Source organism: Olea europaea, chromosome 3 (genome assembly GCF_002742605.1).
Source record: "Olea europaea var. sylvestris chromosome 3, O_europaea_v1, whole genome shotgun sequence".
In the NCBI taxonomy this organism is placed as follows: Eukaryota; Viridiplantae; Streptophyta; class Magnoliopsida; order Lamiales; family Oleaceae; genus Olea; species Olea europaea.
Window position 1 is genome coordinate 24,852,123 of NC_036239.1, and position 13,271 is coordinate 24,865,393.

Genomic DNA, 13,271 nt, shown 5'->3' on the forward strand with positions numbered 1-13,271 from the left:
CGAGCCGCTCATGGGCTCGCCTACGAGAGGCTCACGTTCCCGCTCGACGAGGCCCGCTCAGCTCGTACTCGGGCTCGTGATTTTACGAGCCCGAGCCGCCCATGAGCCCTATTTTGACGAACCTTTTGACATCCCTAGATGGGGGAGTGAATGTAAGGATAATGAGTGATTGCGAGAAAGAGCCTTTACCTAAAAGTGTGCATGCATGCAAGAAGTCCTTGCTAATTGTGTGGAGATAATTGAATGTTAGTAACAAATTTATTATGTTATGAATAATTGAGGGAATGGTTTGGATAGATTCTGTAAGAGAATATATTCGCTCATTGTTGTGTTGTGAACTTTTATACACATTCGGATATATATCAATGACTTTTTTACACATCATTATTGTGACTTGTTGTGTTGCAATAATTGGAACGTTTCAACAAATTTTAAATTTCTTTAATTTATTAAAGCTAACCGAGTTAATCAAAGTAATATGTATAGAGAGGTGTAATTGCATTACAAGAATCCAAAAAACTCCCACATTTTGACTGTGTTTGTAGTGGGTCACCGTGTACGCATTGACATTTCATGGTGTTCTCGACATTGAAAATGTCGTTATCGATGTTTGTAAACCAAATAACTCGACAGGTGACGTGCGTATCTCAATTTTCAAGGTTGTATTTCGTGTCCCAAAGTTATATACGTTTCACCTAGTGCTATTGTAATCCAGATATTTGCATGCTAAAGAAAAAAAAGTGAAGAGAAAACCGCGGGGAAATTGGGAATATAAATGGGGTAATGTGTCAAATTTATGGTGTTGTGAAAATGCACCTTGTTTTAGCAATTAGTGGCATATAGGTGTTGACTTCTTTTTGGAGTGTTGATAATAAAAAAATATTTCTTATCCTCATCTTTGTCACATTGATGGAATCGGTGCGTGTGTGAAAAAAATTTAAGGTAAGGACAAACAAGGACAAAGATGGGAGTTCCACCATTTTGAATTTGAATTGGAGAATAAAACATGAGATTGGCCCCCCATTGATTTGATAGAAAAAATACATTTTGGCAATTAATGGCTACCAAACGGGGGCATAATAAGGAAATGTAAAGTTATCATTTTGCCTCTTTAAAAATTGTTAAAATGTGGTCAAAATTATTGTTTTGATCAACTAACAAAATTCTGGATGAAAACCTTCCAAAAGAGCCTCACATGCAATGATTTGAAAGGTTCAGGTGACGGCTGTAATGATTGAAATGTTTGAAAAAATTATGTTAGTATTTTAAAAATTTGGAACTTTTGCTGCAATGATCCCAAAAAACAAAAACGAAAAGTATGCGTAAGTATGTTTGCACCAAATTTTAATTAAACTTAATGTCATTAGTCCTTCCTCACTTATATCTGCAACTATTTTTATCATTCATTTACTCTACATTCTTTCTATTAATCAGCAAATGTTTTGGTAAAATCCTACAGGTTTACATAATTGTTGACGAATACTACGTGATGAGTAACGTGTATCATCTCATGAAGAATAAAATTTAATTGAGTGCACTAATTTTTAATGAGATTCAAAATGAGTAAACAAAAAAGATTTATGGTTTGTAATTATTATAAATTAATCTACAAAGCTTGTAAAATTCAAGTTTTGTATGTGTATGGAATGAGTGTATTGAATTACGAATCCACTTATTATTACCTATTTTAATTAATGATGGTAGTGAGGCAGGTTTGGGGCCCGTCCCACGCCTCGCTACAAGGAGAGGTGAGGCGAGGAGGGGATTTTTGCCATCACTAATTTTAATTTTCAATTACGTAGTTAGTTTCGTTCATGACTTCTTGATAATCGATAATTCTATTGTAATTAATTATTTTTCTAAGACAAATTAAATCTATTCTAGTAACGATTTGAATGTATTCCTAATCCAAATTTGAATAAATAAAACGCGTTCAATTTCATAATAATATCAAAAATTGCACACGTGATAAATATTTTTCTTGACATTTATCAAATTTATGTCAATCAACCAGTGTTCTAAATTTATTGTGAGCTTCTCATCATTACAACTAACAATCAGATATTAAATTGGTGATCAAACAATAAAATAATGAAATTAAGCATACAAGATCAATAAAGAATTGCAAGAATTTAACTAAACTACTTGTATTGAATTAAAAATAAATAATAAAATGTTTAATCTTAATCCAATACATGAAAAGAATTATACTGGCCTATTATTTAATAAATCACACAAAAAATTCGAAAACATTAATTGAAATTGAAAACAATGATTGGAAAGTGAAAAATCAATTTCTTCTTCGTAAATGAATCTTCAATATCTTGTGTTAATTGCCTTTGAATTATGTGCTAGCTTTCGTGTTGTGGTAAGAATATGTATAATATGTGGTTCCCCATTCTAGTCATTCCTTGTAAGTTAAATAGTAGGTTATTTGATTTCCATAAGAGTTTAGGTCAAAAGAAGACATTGAGCCGTATGGGCCCAGAAATGGCACCGCCCGTGCCATATACGTCACTGAGCAAGCATCGTAGGATGTGTTTACTTTCAGTAAATGGAAATTAAAGCGTCGCACGCGGGTGACAATTGGCATGCGTGCGATCACACTATTGTGAAGATTTCCCTTTTGTTGCATTTTGGTACCTCAATTTCAGTCTTCGTACATTTTAGCTCCTTTTGATATCTTTTGGTCCTTTATCTTTCAATTCCATCTAATTGACTCAACACCATCTCCAATCATCGATATTATATTCGAATCAACTATCAGCATTTTGCAATTTAGTCCCAAACTTTGGATTCAGTCCATTTGGCTAATTTTTTGCTAATTTTGTCTATTTCCATCGTTTTTCATCAAGACACACCTAATAAACATAATACATACATACATAATATATATATATATATATATATCTGTCTCAATTCATTTAAATAACAATAATTGTTCAATGACTGATACAAGTGTACAAAATACACTTATCATAATTTGATAATGATTTTCGTTCGAAGTGTTCGCCGGAAGGGAATAAAACGATTTACTTGCACATTACACTTAAATAATAAATGCCGGAGTGTATAAAAATATTTTCCCTCTTTTCTACTCCAACGAATATTTTGCCCAAAATATCATCTAAGACTAGGTGTGCTAATTAATGAAAAGTTGAATATAAGAATTCAACGAAACAAAAAGTTAGATACGTAATTGTTCTAGTGTTAAAATTTCAGTAAATACAATCTAAACGTGACACAACAAATTAAAAATTAAGGTATCAATATACCACCCGAAAGTATGGCACTCCTCACCTATTTTCCAAAGATTGATTAAAATAAATAAACTAATTCTTAATGCTAGTAAGTGCTTATTTGAGAGTATTTTTACGCGCTTATAAGATTGGGTCTTGCGGATGTGATTAATGCACTGGGTGTCACACAATTTTGAACAGAATTGCATGGAGCACTTATCTTCAAACTTGTACAATCAGATCACCTAACTTTAATTTGTTTACAAATTCGATCATTTTGTCTAATATTCCATCTAACGGAATATGCTAATTTGAACATTAACCACGTTCTTCCATTACTGGTTTAGATATATGATATCACATATTCCAAAATTATTCACGTCGAAGAATATTATAGTACTTTTTGTTTGTTTGCTTTTAGTGAAGTAAGATCTCAGGTTAATCTTTTATTTATTTATATTTTTTCCTGATCAACTTTACTAACTCCTAGCGTAACACATACAACACACACACACACACACACTCTCTCTCTCTCTCTCTCTCTCTCTCTCTCTCTCTCTCTCTCTGTAAACATTACCATAAATCCCCAACGGACTGTGCTACAACTCTCTCTCTGTAAACATAAATCCATAAAAAAACCGGAGTGTTTTGAGGAGACGGTGAGGATTTTTCTTTGGACTCTACGTGGGTTTTTGATGAATTGAAAAGGCAAGAAAGGAATTTAGAAACTATTGGAGGGAGCGCCTGGCCCACCGGCGCCCACTCCAATAGGGAGGTGCCAAGTGTCCATTATGGACACCCTTATGTACCCTCCTATGTACAACAAGAATAATCCATCCCCGAATGGCTCTCCTTGTTTTATTTGCAAAGCACACATTTCAGAGATGCTGACAGTGATGAACAAGTCTGCACACACACTTGGTTTATAATTAAGGTTGTGAGCGATAATAATATGCTAATGATAATAATTAAAAAGTCAAACTTCTTTTTTATATAAAAAAAACTCAAAAAAGGCTCTTATCCACAAATAATTTGACCGCTCAAAAAGCGTAAAAAAAATACAGTTTTGCTATATGTACATTAAGTTTGATAGTTTAGTTTACATTGTTTGATGCAGGCATATAAGGATGATGTTAATGTATAAAAATAATGTACAATTAGATTAATTCAAAAACATATATGTTCAAAGAGTATGATGAGTCCAACTCTAAACACCACTTTGGATCTTGAACTTCTAGTTGATGAGCCCAAGTATTCATATCATGAAGGCTAAAGACCTAAATGCTACATAACTCATAGCTCGTGGACATCAGTTGCAAATTTTTCCCTTGCATCAAAGGGGCTTTAACACTTTTATATGAAATTTCAAACAAATAAAATCTAAATTGAAATTACTCCATATTTTTGAATAAAGAAAAGAATAATGTCATTTAGTTCTAGTGGTGCTAAGTATCAATCGTGTGATATTGACATTGAGACCATATCACCATTGCTTAATGAACCAAAATGCATCCTAACTTCATTGAACAATATAAGAGTGATCTAGTACCATATAGACTAGTTCTAACTTTGAGGAAATGTGGCACAATAATGTGGAAGGCTGACTGGACTGGTTGACTTATTGACTGGTTTTTGATTAAATGATAAAAATTGTGTTGGATATGTCATTTGATGGTTTTTGAACTAAAATTGTGTTCGTTGAAATGCATTTTCATTAATGGGCTGGATTAACTGGATGACGCCAAGTGTCGCCTTCACTGTTGTTGGATGGTGACCTTCTGGTGACTTTTCATATAAGTGTCTTCTGGCTCCTAGGGTTTGAGTTGGTTTTTTCATTATTCATCTCTTGGTTTTCTCTCTACCTCGTTTGGATATTCGTCGTCTTCTTCACTGTCGCGTGAGTGCCATTAACCCATCCCTCATATTTTTGTGTATAGATCTTGAAGATCCTGAATCTTCAAGCTAAAATCATGCATTAGTTGTCTTAAGTGATTTATATACTGGTCGATTTCAAGCCTGTGCTCTTGAGCAAACTGTAGAGACTATTTCGTGAGGGTTTTCTATAATTTTGAGTGATATCTGGCTTGGGTCTCAAATCTGTAATATTTGGATGGTTTATGGTCTGGTTTATGCAATGATTTTTTCCGGTGGTGGAAGCACAAAAGGGAATTAGGAGCTTACTCTAAACCTCTTGCCTTAGGCCGAAAATTTCTCATGTTCTTTGCTATTTTTCAATTTTGTTTAACTTTTTGTCATTTTTGGTTTGATCAAGTTTACCTAATGCCTTGAACTAATCGTAACAGTGGTATTAGAGTGGCTAAATGGTGGTTCTTGGCTTTAATTCTTGTAGATCTAAAAAATTTAATACTTGTTTAGTGGTCCATTTTTTATTTCTTGAAATCCTAATTAAGGAATCTGGTGAGTTTTATGTCATATAGATCAAGTACAAATGATCACAATATGCACTATACAACAATAAAGATCACAAGCACATGGATAAACGTAAGGTCTTTGACTTGGTCGAGACAACCCTCATATTCCAGACAACTCGAAGGGTTTCTGGACAAAGGAATTGCTAAGAGAGTGCAGATCCAAAGGTTTTTAGTCACATTTGCAAAGAACTTGAGGTATTAGCTGGCTTTGGTATTGCTAAATTTAATTGGTGACAAGTATAAAAATGTTAAAAGTGTCATTAAATATGGGAGGGAAACTCTAACTACTGACGTTATAATCAATGCCTTAAGAAATAAAGAGTTAGAGTTAAATTTTGAAAGGAAAGAATCTATCAATTGGGAGAACTTGATGGCTAAGTCTAAACCTAATCCGAAGATTGTGAACTTTAACAAGAAATTTGGACACAAGAAAAAGGGAGATTCTAAGGATAAAATGAAAATAAAGACTAAAGGTAAAAAGTGTTTCTATTGCCTCGGAGAGGGTCATTTTATTAAAGATTGTCTCAAAAGATTAGGTGATTTGAAAAAATAAATCTAAAGAAGATGGTAGTGTAGCTTTGGCCTATAACAATAAGGCCCAAATTGATGAAGTTTATGTGGCAGTAAATTGTCCACCTTGTCAACAGTAGATTCAAGGTTGCACATACCATATGTGTCCAAGCAAGGAGTGGTTCATTGAGTTTGAAATTGTAACTGGTGGCAAGGTTTTAATGGGTAATCACATGACATGTTAGATAAAGGGAATGGAAAATGTTACTTTAAAGGTAAAGGGAGACAATGAACCGGTTCTTGAAAAAACTAGATATGTCCCTTATTTATAAAGAAATCTTATTTCCTTGGGGTTTTAGATGACCTAAACTATGACATTTTGATTAACAAGGGATACATTAAAATCTTGAAGGGTTCACAAGTAATTGTTGAAGCCCCCAAGAGACATGGATTATACATTTTGCAAACTCAAAATATTGTAGACTCCACTTCAGCAGCAATATAAGTCCAAAATGATAAGTCACAAATATGGCATAAAAGATTAGGTCATATTAGTGACAAAAGGCTATAGATTTTGAAAAAGCAAGGTCTCTTTGGTAAAGATAATATAGAAAAACTCAGTTTCTGTGATTATTGCATTCTTGGAAAGCTTAACAGATTTACTTTTTTTGCCTAGAATGCATAAATCTATGTCTATACTCGAATATTTACATGCTAATCTTTGGGGACCAGCTTCTGTGCCAACTCATACTGGTTTCATATTTTTTTGTCAATTATTGATGATTTTTCTAGAAAAAATTGGACTTTTCTTTTAAAATCTAAATCTGATACCTTTACTATTTTCAATGAATGGAAAACTTTGATTGAAAACCAAATTGATAAAAAGATTAAGGTTTTAAGAACTGATAATGGTTTCGAATTCTAGAATGTTGAATTTGATAAGTAGTGCAAATCTGTTGGTATATTAAGGCACAGAACTGTGACACACACTCCACAATAAAATGGTTCGGTTGAAAGAATGAATAGAACTATTCTTAAAAAAGTTTGATGTATGCTTTTAAGTTCTGGCCTCCCTAAAGTATTTTGGAGTGAAGCTATTCAAACTGCAAATTATCTTATTAATAGAAGTCCTGCTAGTGCTATACATTTTAAAACCCCTGAATAGATGTGGAATGGGAAACCTATTGACTTTAGTAAGGGTTTTTGGATTTGCAGTCTTTGCATATCAATTTGAAGGCAAATTAGAACCATGGCCCTTAAATGTGTTTTCTTGGGCCATGGTAAAGGAGTTAAGGGATATAGGCTATGAGTAAAGGAAATCAAAGGCTATAAGATCATAATAAGTAGAAATGGTGCTTAATGAAGATGATCTGCCTGCCTTAAATCTGTAAAGCAAACAAAACCTTCTAATCAGATTGAAAATGTAGAAAAGGGGATTGAAAATTGAGGTGGAGTAGTCTGATATTCATATACATCATAACAATACACACCCTATTGGGAAAAATGAGGAAACACCTGACGATCCAACTCCTATTGGTGAACAGTTCTATTCAGATTGAAAATGTAGAAAGGGGATTGAAATTAAGGTAGGGCAGTCTGATATTCATATGCATCAGAACAATACACACCCCATTGGGAAAAAATGAGGAAACACCTGATGATCCAGCTCCTGTTGGTGTACAGGAAGCTGATTTAGAAACTAACCAATCCTCAAATAACTATCAACATGATAGAGATGGGTAAAGAAGACAAATAAGAATCCCAATTAGGTTTGATGAAGATGTCTTTGCTATCTTATCAAAGTATGATTGAAAATGAGCTTGAGTCTTTTAAAGAAGCTATAAGTAGTAAAGACTCTAACCATTGGCTTGCAGCAATGCAAGATGAAATGAATCACTTAAAAAGAATAAAACTTGGGTTTTGCTCAAAAACCTTGAAGGTAAAACAGTTGTTGATTGTAAATGGATTTTCAAAATTAAAAGGGGAAAACAAAGTGAAAATGATATCAGGTATAAAGCTAGACTTGTGACAAAGGCCTTTACCTAAAAAGAAGGAGACGATTTCAATAAAATTTTCTCATCAGTTGTGAAATTTACAACTTTTAAGGTTATTCTAGCCTTAGCCGCAAAATTTAATTAGGAACTACATCAATTAGATATCAAATCTGCTTTTTTAAATGGTGATCTAGATGAAATTATTTACATGTAACAACCAAAGGTTTTGAAATAAGCAAGAAAACTGATTTAGTATGCCTTCTTAAAAAGTCTATATATGGCTTAAAACAAGCTCCAATGCAATGATACAAAAGAGTTGATACTTTTGCACTTGGACTTGGTTTTAAGAGAAGTAATTTCGATACTTGTATTTACTGTAAAGGAAATGGTGGAGAAAATTAACTTTATCTACTCCTTTAGGCAGATGACATGCTGTTGGTAAGTCATGATATAAATGAGATAGAATTTATCAAAAATAAACTAAAATATGAATTTGAAATGAAGGACCTAGGTTCTGTCAGGAAGATTTTAGGTATTGAAATTAAGAGAAATAGGAAAAAAATGCACACAAGTCTTTGTTAGAAACCATACGTGCTGAAACTGTTAGAAAAATTTTTAATAACTGATATTAAAAGTGTAAGTTTACCTTTGGCTAATCACTTTAAACTTTCAAGTGATCAATGTCCTAAATCAAAGAAGAATTTGAAAGTATGGCAAAAGTGCCATATTCTAATGCAGCTGGATGTGATTTTTACTTAATGGTTTGCTCCAGTCTTGATTTGTTATATTCTTTAAGTGTTATAAGTAGATATATGTCCAACCCTAGAGAACCACATTGGGAAGCAATAAATGGCTTCTCAGATATATCAAGGGTACCACTAATCTAGAAATATAGTTCAGGAAACAATCTGATGGTGTTGTTTTAAGAGGATATACTGATTTTGACTATGCAGGTGATAGGGATAATGGGAAATCCACTTTAGCTTATGTATATACATTGCGTAATTCTCGTCTAAGTTGGAAATCCCAGCTTCAAAAAATTGTTGCCTTATCTTCAACTAATGCAGAATACATAGCTGCCACAAATGCTATAAGGGAAGGGATATGGTTAAAGGATTTATTAAATGAATTTGGTTTATTAAAGAAGTAGTTCTTTACTTGAGAAGAAATCCTATTTTGCATAATAGATCTAAATATGTTGATGTTAGATTCTATTTCATTAGAGATGTTATTTCACAAAGTGCTGTAAAACTTAAAAAAATTTCTGGATTGTCTAAGTCTGCTGAATATTAACACTTGCTTATTTGTGTATCAGTTAAGAGTGCAAATGATACCATGTCTAGAGAAATTATTGCATAAAACTGGAATCATTGTACTAAGGTGGAGATTGTGAGGAAATGTGGCATAATGATATGGACGGCTGACTTTATTGACTGGATCGGCTAACTTATTGACTTTGACTGGTTTTTGATTAAATGATAGAAACAGTGTAGGCTATGTCATTTGATGGTTTTTTGAACTAAAAGCATGTTTACTTGAATGCGTTTTCTTTAATGGGCTAGATTAATTGGATGACGCCAAGTGTCGTCTTCACTGCCGTTGGATGTAACCTTCTGGTGACTTTTCATATAAGTGTCCTCTGGCTCCTAGGGTTTGAGTTGGTTTATTCATTATTCATCTCTTGTTTTTCTCTCTACCCCATTTGGATATTCTTCGTCTTCTTCACTGTCGTTTAAGTGCCATTAACCCTTCCCTCATATTTTTGTGTATAGATCTTGAAGATCTTAAATCTTCAAGTTGAAATCATGTATTACTAGTCTTGAGTGATTTGTATACCGGTCGATTTCAAGCCCATACTTACGCCCCACGCGGTCACGTTTGATCCGTCTTGGTAGCGGCCACAAAATAGAGTGAACAGCACGCTGTAGCAGGATGGAATGGGCAGAATGCAAGCTGCCTAAAATTGTGCAGTTTTCCATGGCGTTAATGAGGTTTTTCTAAATCCCGACCCAGCCATTTTGGAGGAAAAATACATGAACCTGCAGCGGGATATTTTGGGATGCAAGTAGGCAACTTGCACAACTTGTCTACTTATGCCACTTGTAAGATATTATCAAAGATAAAAGCTAAGCACGAGTTGGCGAAGATATTATCAAAGGTGCAAGCTAAGCACGAGTTGGCAAGAATAATATCTACTATGCAAGCTAAGATCGAGTTGGCGACAACTTGCAAGGAAAGTTGTAAGCTTATCCACTTGACGACAACTAAGCACGAGTTGTAAACAACTAGCACGAGTTGTGAACAACTAAGTGTAGGTTGTAAAGTAATGCCACTTGATCTTAAGGAGGTTTAAGTTTTGCCTATAAATAGAGATGGAAGTCTCATTTGTAAATCATGTAGAGTTGAGTGAGTTTATTCATTAGAGAGATTGTAAAGTTTTCCCTTTCATTTATACAAAGAAAGTTTCCCGACCTTACTTGTTTTTCATATATCCCTTACTTCAAAATTCTCTTCTCAACGTAGGTACAATTTAGCCTCCTTGGTTAAATTATTTGTGAGCGTGAAAAGGCTGACTTAACGTTTTCTCGTGAGGTGCGGAAATTGTCAAGCGTTAAGGCCGCACGGTTCTAGTTGTTCGGGTGTAACGAAACTAGGTCCGTGACAAGTGGTATTAGAGCCTCGTTTGTAGGCCGTTATAATGGCGGAATCTTAAGAAACTGTTGATATTGAGATTGAGGAGAGGGGTCTACGTGCTGCCCAAACTGAAGTAAGGAAAACTAGAGGCAAAAGTAAGGTGAGGGAAGCCACCAACATGAAAGGTAAACTTGACCAAATCATCTCAATTATGGGTGATCGGGTCGAATCTCTTGAAAGCTCTTTGGAGGTGTTGGAGGGACACGCCATTGGAAAGCTGGAAACTCTACAAATTAATGTCCAAGAGGTGATGGACATATAAGCATCGTTGGAAAATGATGTCCAAACGATGAGAGATGATGTTCGAGCTGTGGTAGTCGGACAAGCCGCTGTGACGGATGATTTTGGTCATCTCCAAACCAAAGTCTTGGATGCCTTTTCCACCATGCATGGCCAAGTTAACCAATTGCCTGTGATGATGGAAAGAATGAGAAAAGAGCTTGAACAATACAAGCACTCCACTGCCGGTACAAGCGGAGGTGCTGCTTCAACTATCGTTGCCCCGAGGATTGAATACCCGAAGCCTAAACATTATGATGGGCGATGGGATGCCAAAGATGTGGAAAACTTCCTATGGCAAATGGAAGTTTACTTTGAAGGTGTAAATCTTGTTAATGAAGCCATGAAAGTCCGGACCGCTTCTATGTATCTTACCGACACCGCATCTCTTTGGTGGCGTCGTAAGCATGCCGATGTTGAACATGGAGCTAGCAGAATTGATACATGGGACGAGTTCAAAAGGCAGCTAAAAAGGCAATTTTACCCGGAGAACGTTGTGTACGAGGCCCACAAGAAACTAAGGGAATTCTAACAAAAAGGGACCATCCGTGACTATGTCAAAGAGTTCACGACCCTTATGCTTCAAATCCCTAGCATGCCGGAGGATGTCTTGCTATTCTATTTCATGGATGGATGTACAACATGGGTACGACAAGAATTACAACATCGTGGAGTCAAAAATGTAGATGAGGCAATTGCGGTTGCCGAATCTTTGACGGAGTTCCAAAAGAGTATGGAGTCGTACGCAAGGACTTTCAAACCAACAAGAGGGAATTTTGGCAGAGGTGGAGGTGATAAGCGAAAAGATAAGCAACAAAGTAAGCCGAATTGGAGGCCAAATCCCAAAGTTGATTACAAACCCGGTGGCAACAAGCCAACTACTTGGCGGAAGGAGTATGATGATAAAAAGAGGGGTAATTTTGCTCCTCGTAGTTGCTTCATTTGTAAAGGGCCACATCTCATGCGAGATTGCCCTAAACTTGGATCCTTGGCATCTATTACGAAGAGTCAACTGGAGGCTTCCCATGATAAGGAAGAAGGTGTAAGTCATATGGGTTCATTGCAACTTTTCAATGCTTTGAATGCCAAAACCGTTCTAGGGGCGAACGGAGAAAAAGGATTGATGTTCGTACTTGCCGAATTCAATGGACGGCAAACACGGGCATTAGTTGATACTGGAGCCACACACAATTTCATCACGGAGGATGAAGCCCGAAGGCTTGGATTGAATATTCACCATGGAGGTAGATTGATGAAGACGGTAAATGCAATCGCAAGGCCATTAACGGGTGTAGTTCGAGGAGCAAAACTACGATTGGGTTCATGGCATGGACCCGTTGATATATCTGTGGCCCCGATGGATGATTTCAAGCTATTATTGGGCTTGGATTTCTTAAGGAAGGTTAATGCTATTCCTATGCCTTCCTTTGGTTCGATGTGCATCTTGGAAAAGGGATCATCATGCATGGTTCCTACCATTTCCATGGGGATGGAAACACGACAACTTTCGGCTATGCAATTAGCGAAAGGATGGAAGAAGGGTGAGCCGACATTCATTGCTCAATTGTCGGTTGCAACCGAAGTCACCACAATTAATGATGACTTACCAAATGCTATTGGAAAAGTCCTTGAGGAAAATAAGGACGTGATGCCCAAGGAGTTGCCAAAGAAACTTCCGCATAGGAGGGAAGTAGACCGTCGCATTGAGTTGGAGCTCGGTGCCAAACCCCCGGCCATGGCACCTTATCGCATGGCACCTCCGGAGTTAGAGGAACTTCGAAAACAACTTACGGAGCTTGTGGAGACGGGAAGGATTAGACCATCCAAAGCTCCCTATGGCGCCCCGGTGTTATTCCAAAAGAAGCCGAACGGGACACTAAGGATGTGCGTTGATTACCGGGCACTAAATAAGGTGACGGTGAAAAACAAATATCCTATTCCATTGATTACGGACTTATTTGATCGGCTTGGTAGCGTTAAATTCTACACCAAGGTTGATTTGGAAAAAAGCTACTATCAAGTTCGGATTGCGGAAGGAGATGAGCCTAAAACTACTTGCATTACTCGATATGGTTCCTATGAATGGCTTGTCATGCCGTTCGGTTTGACAAATGCCACGGCCA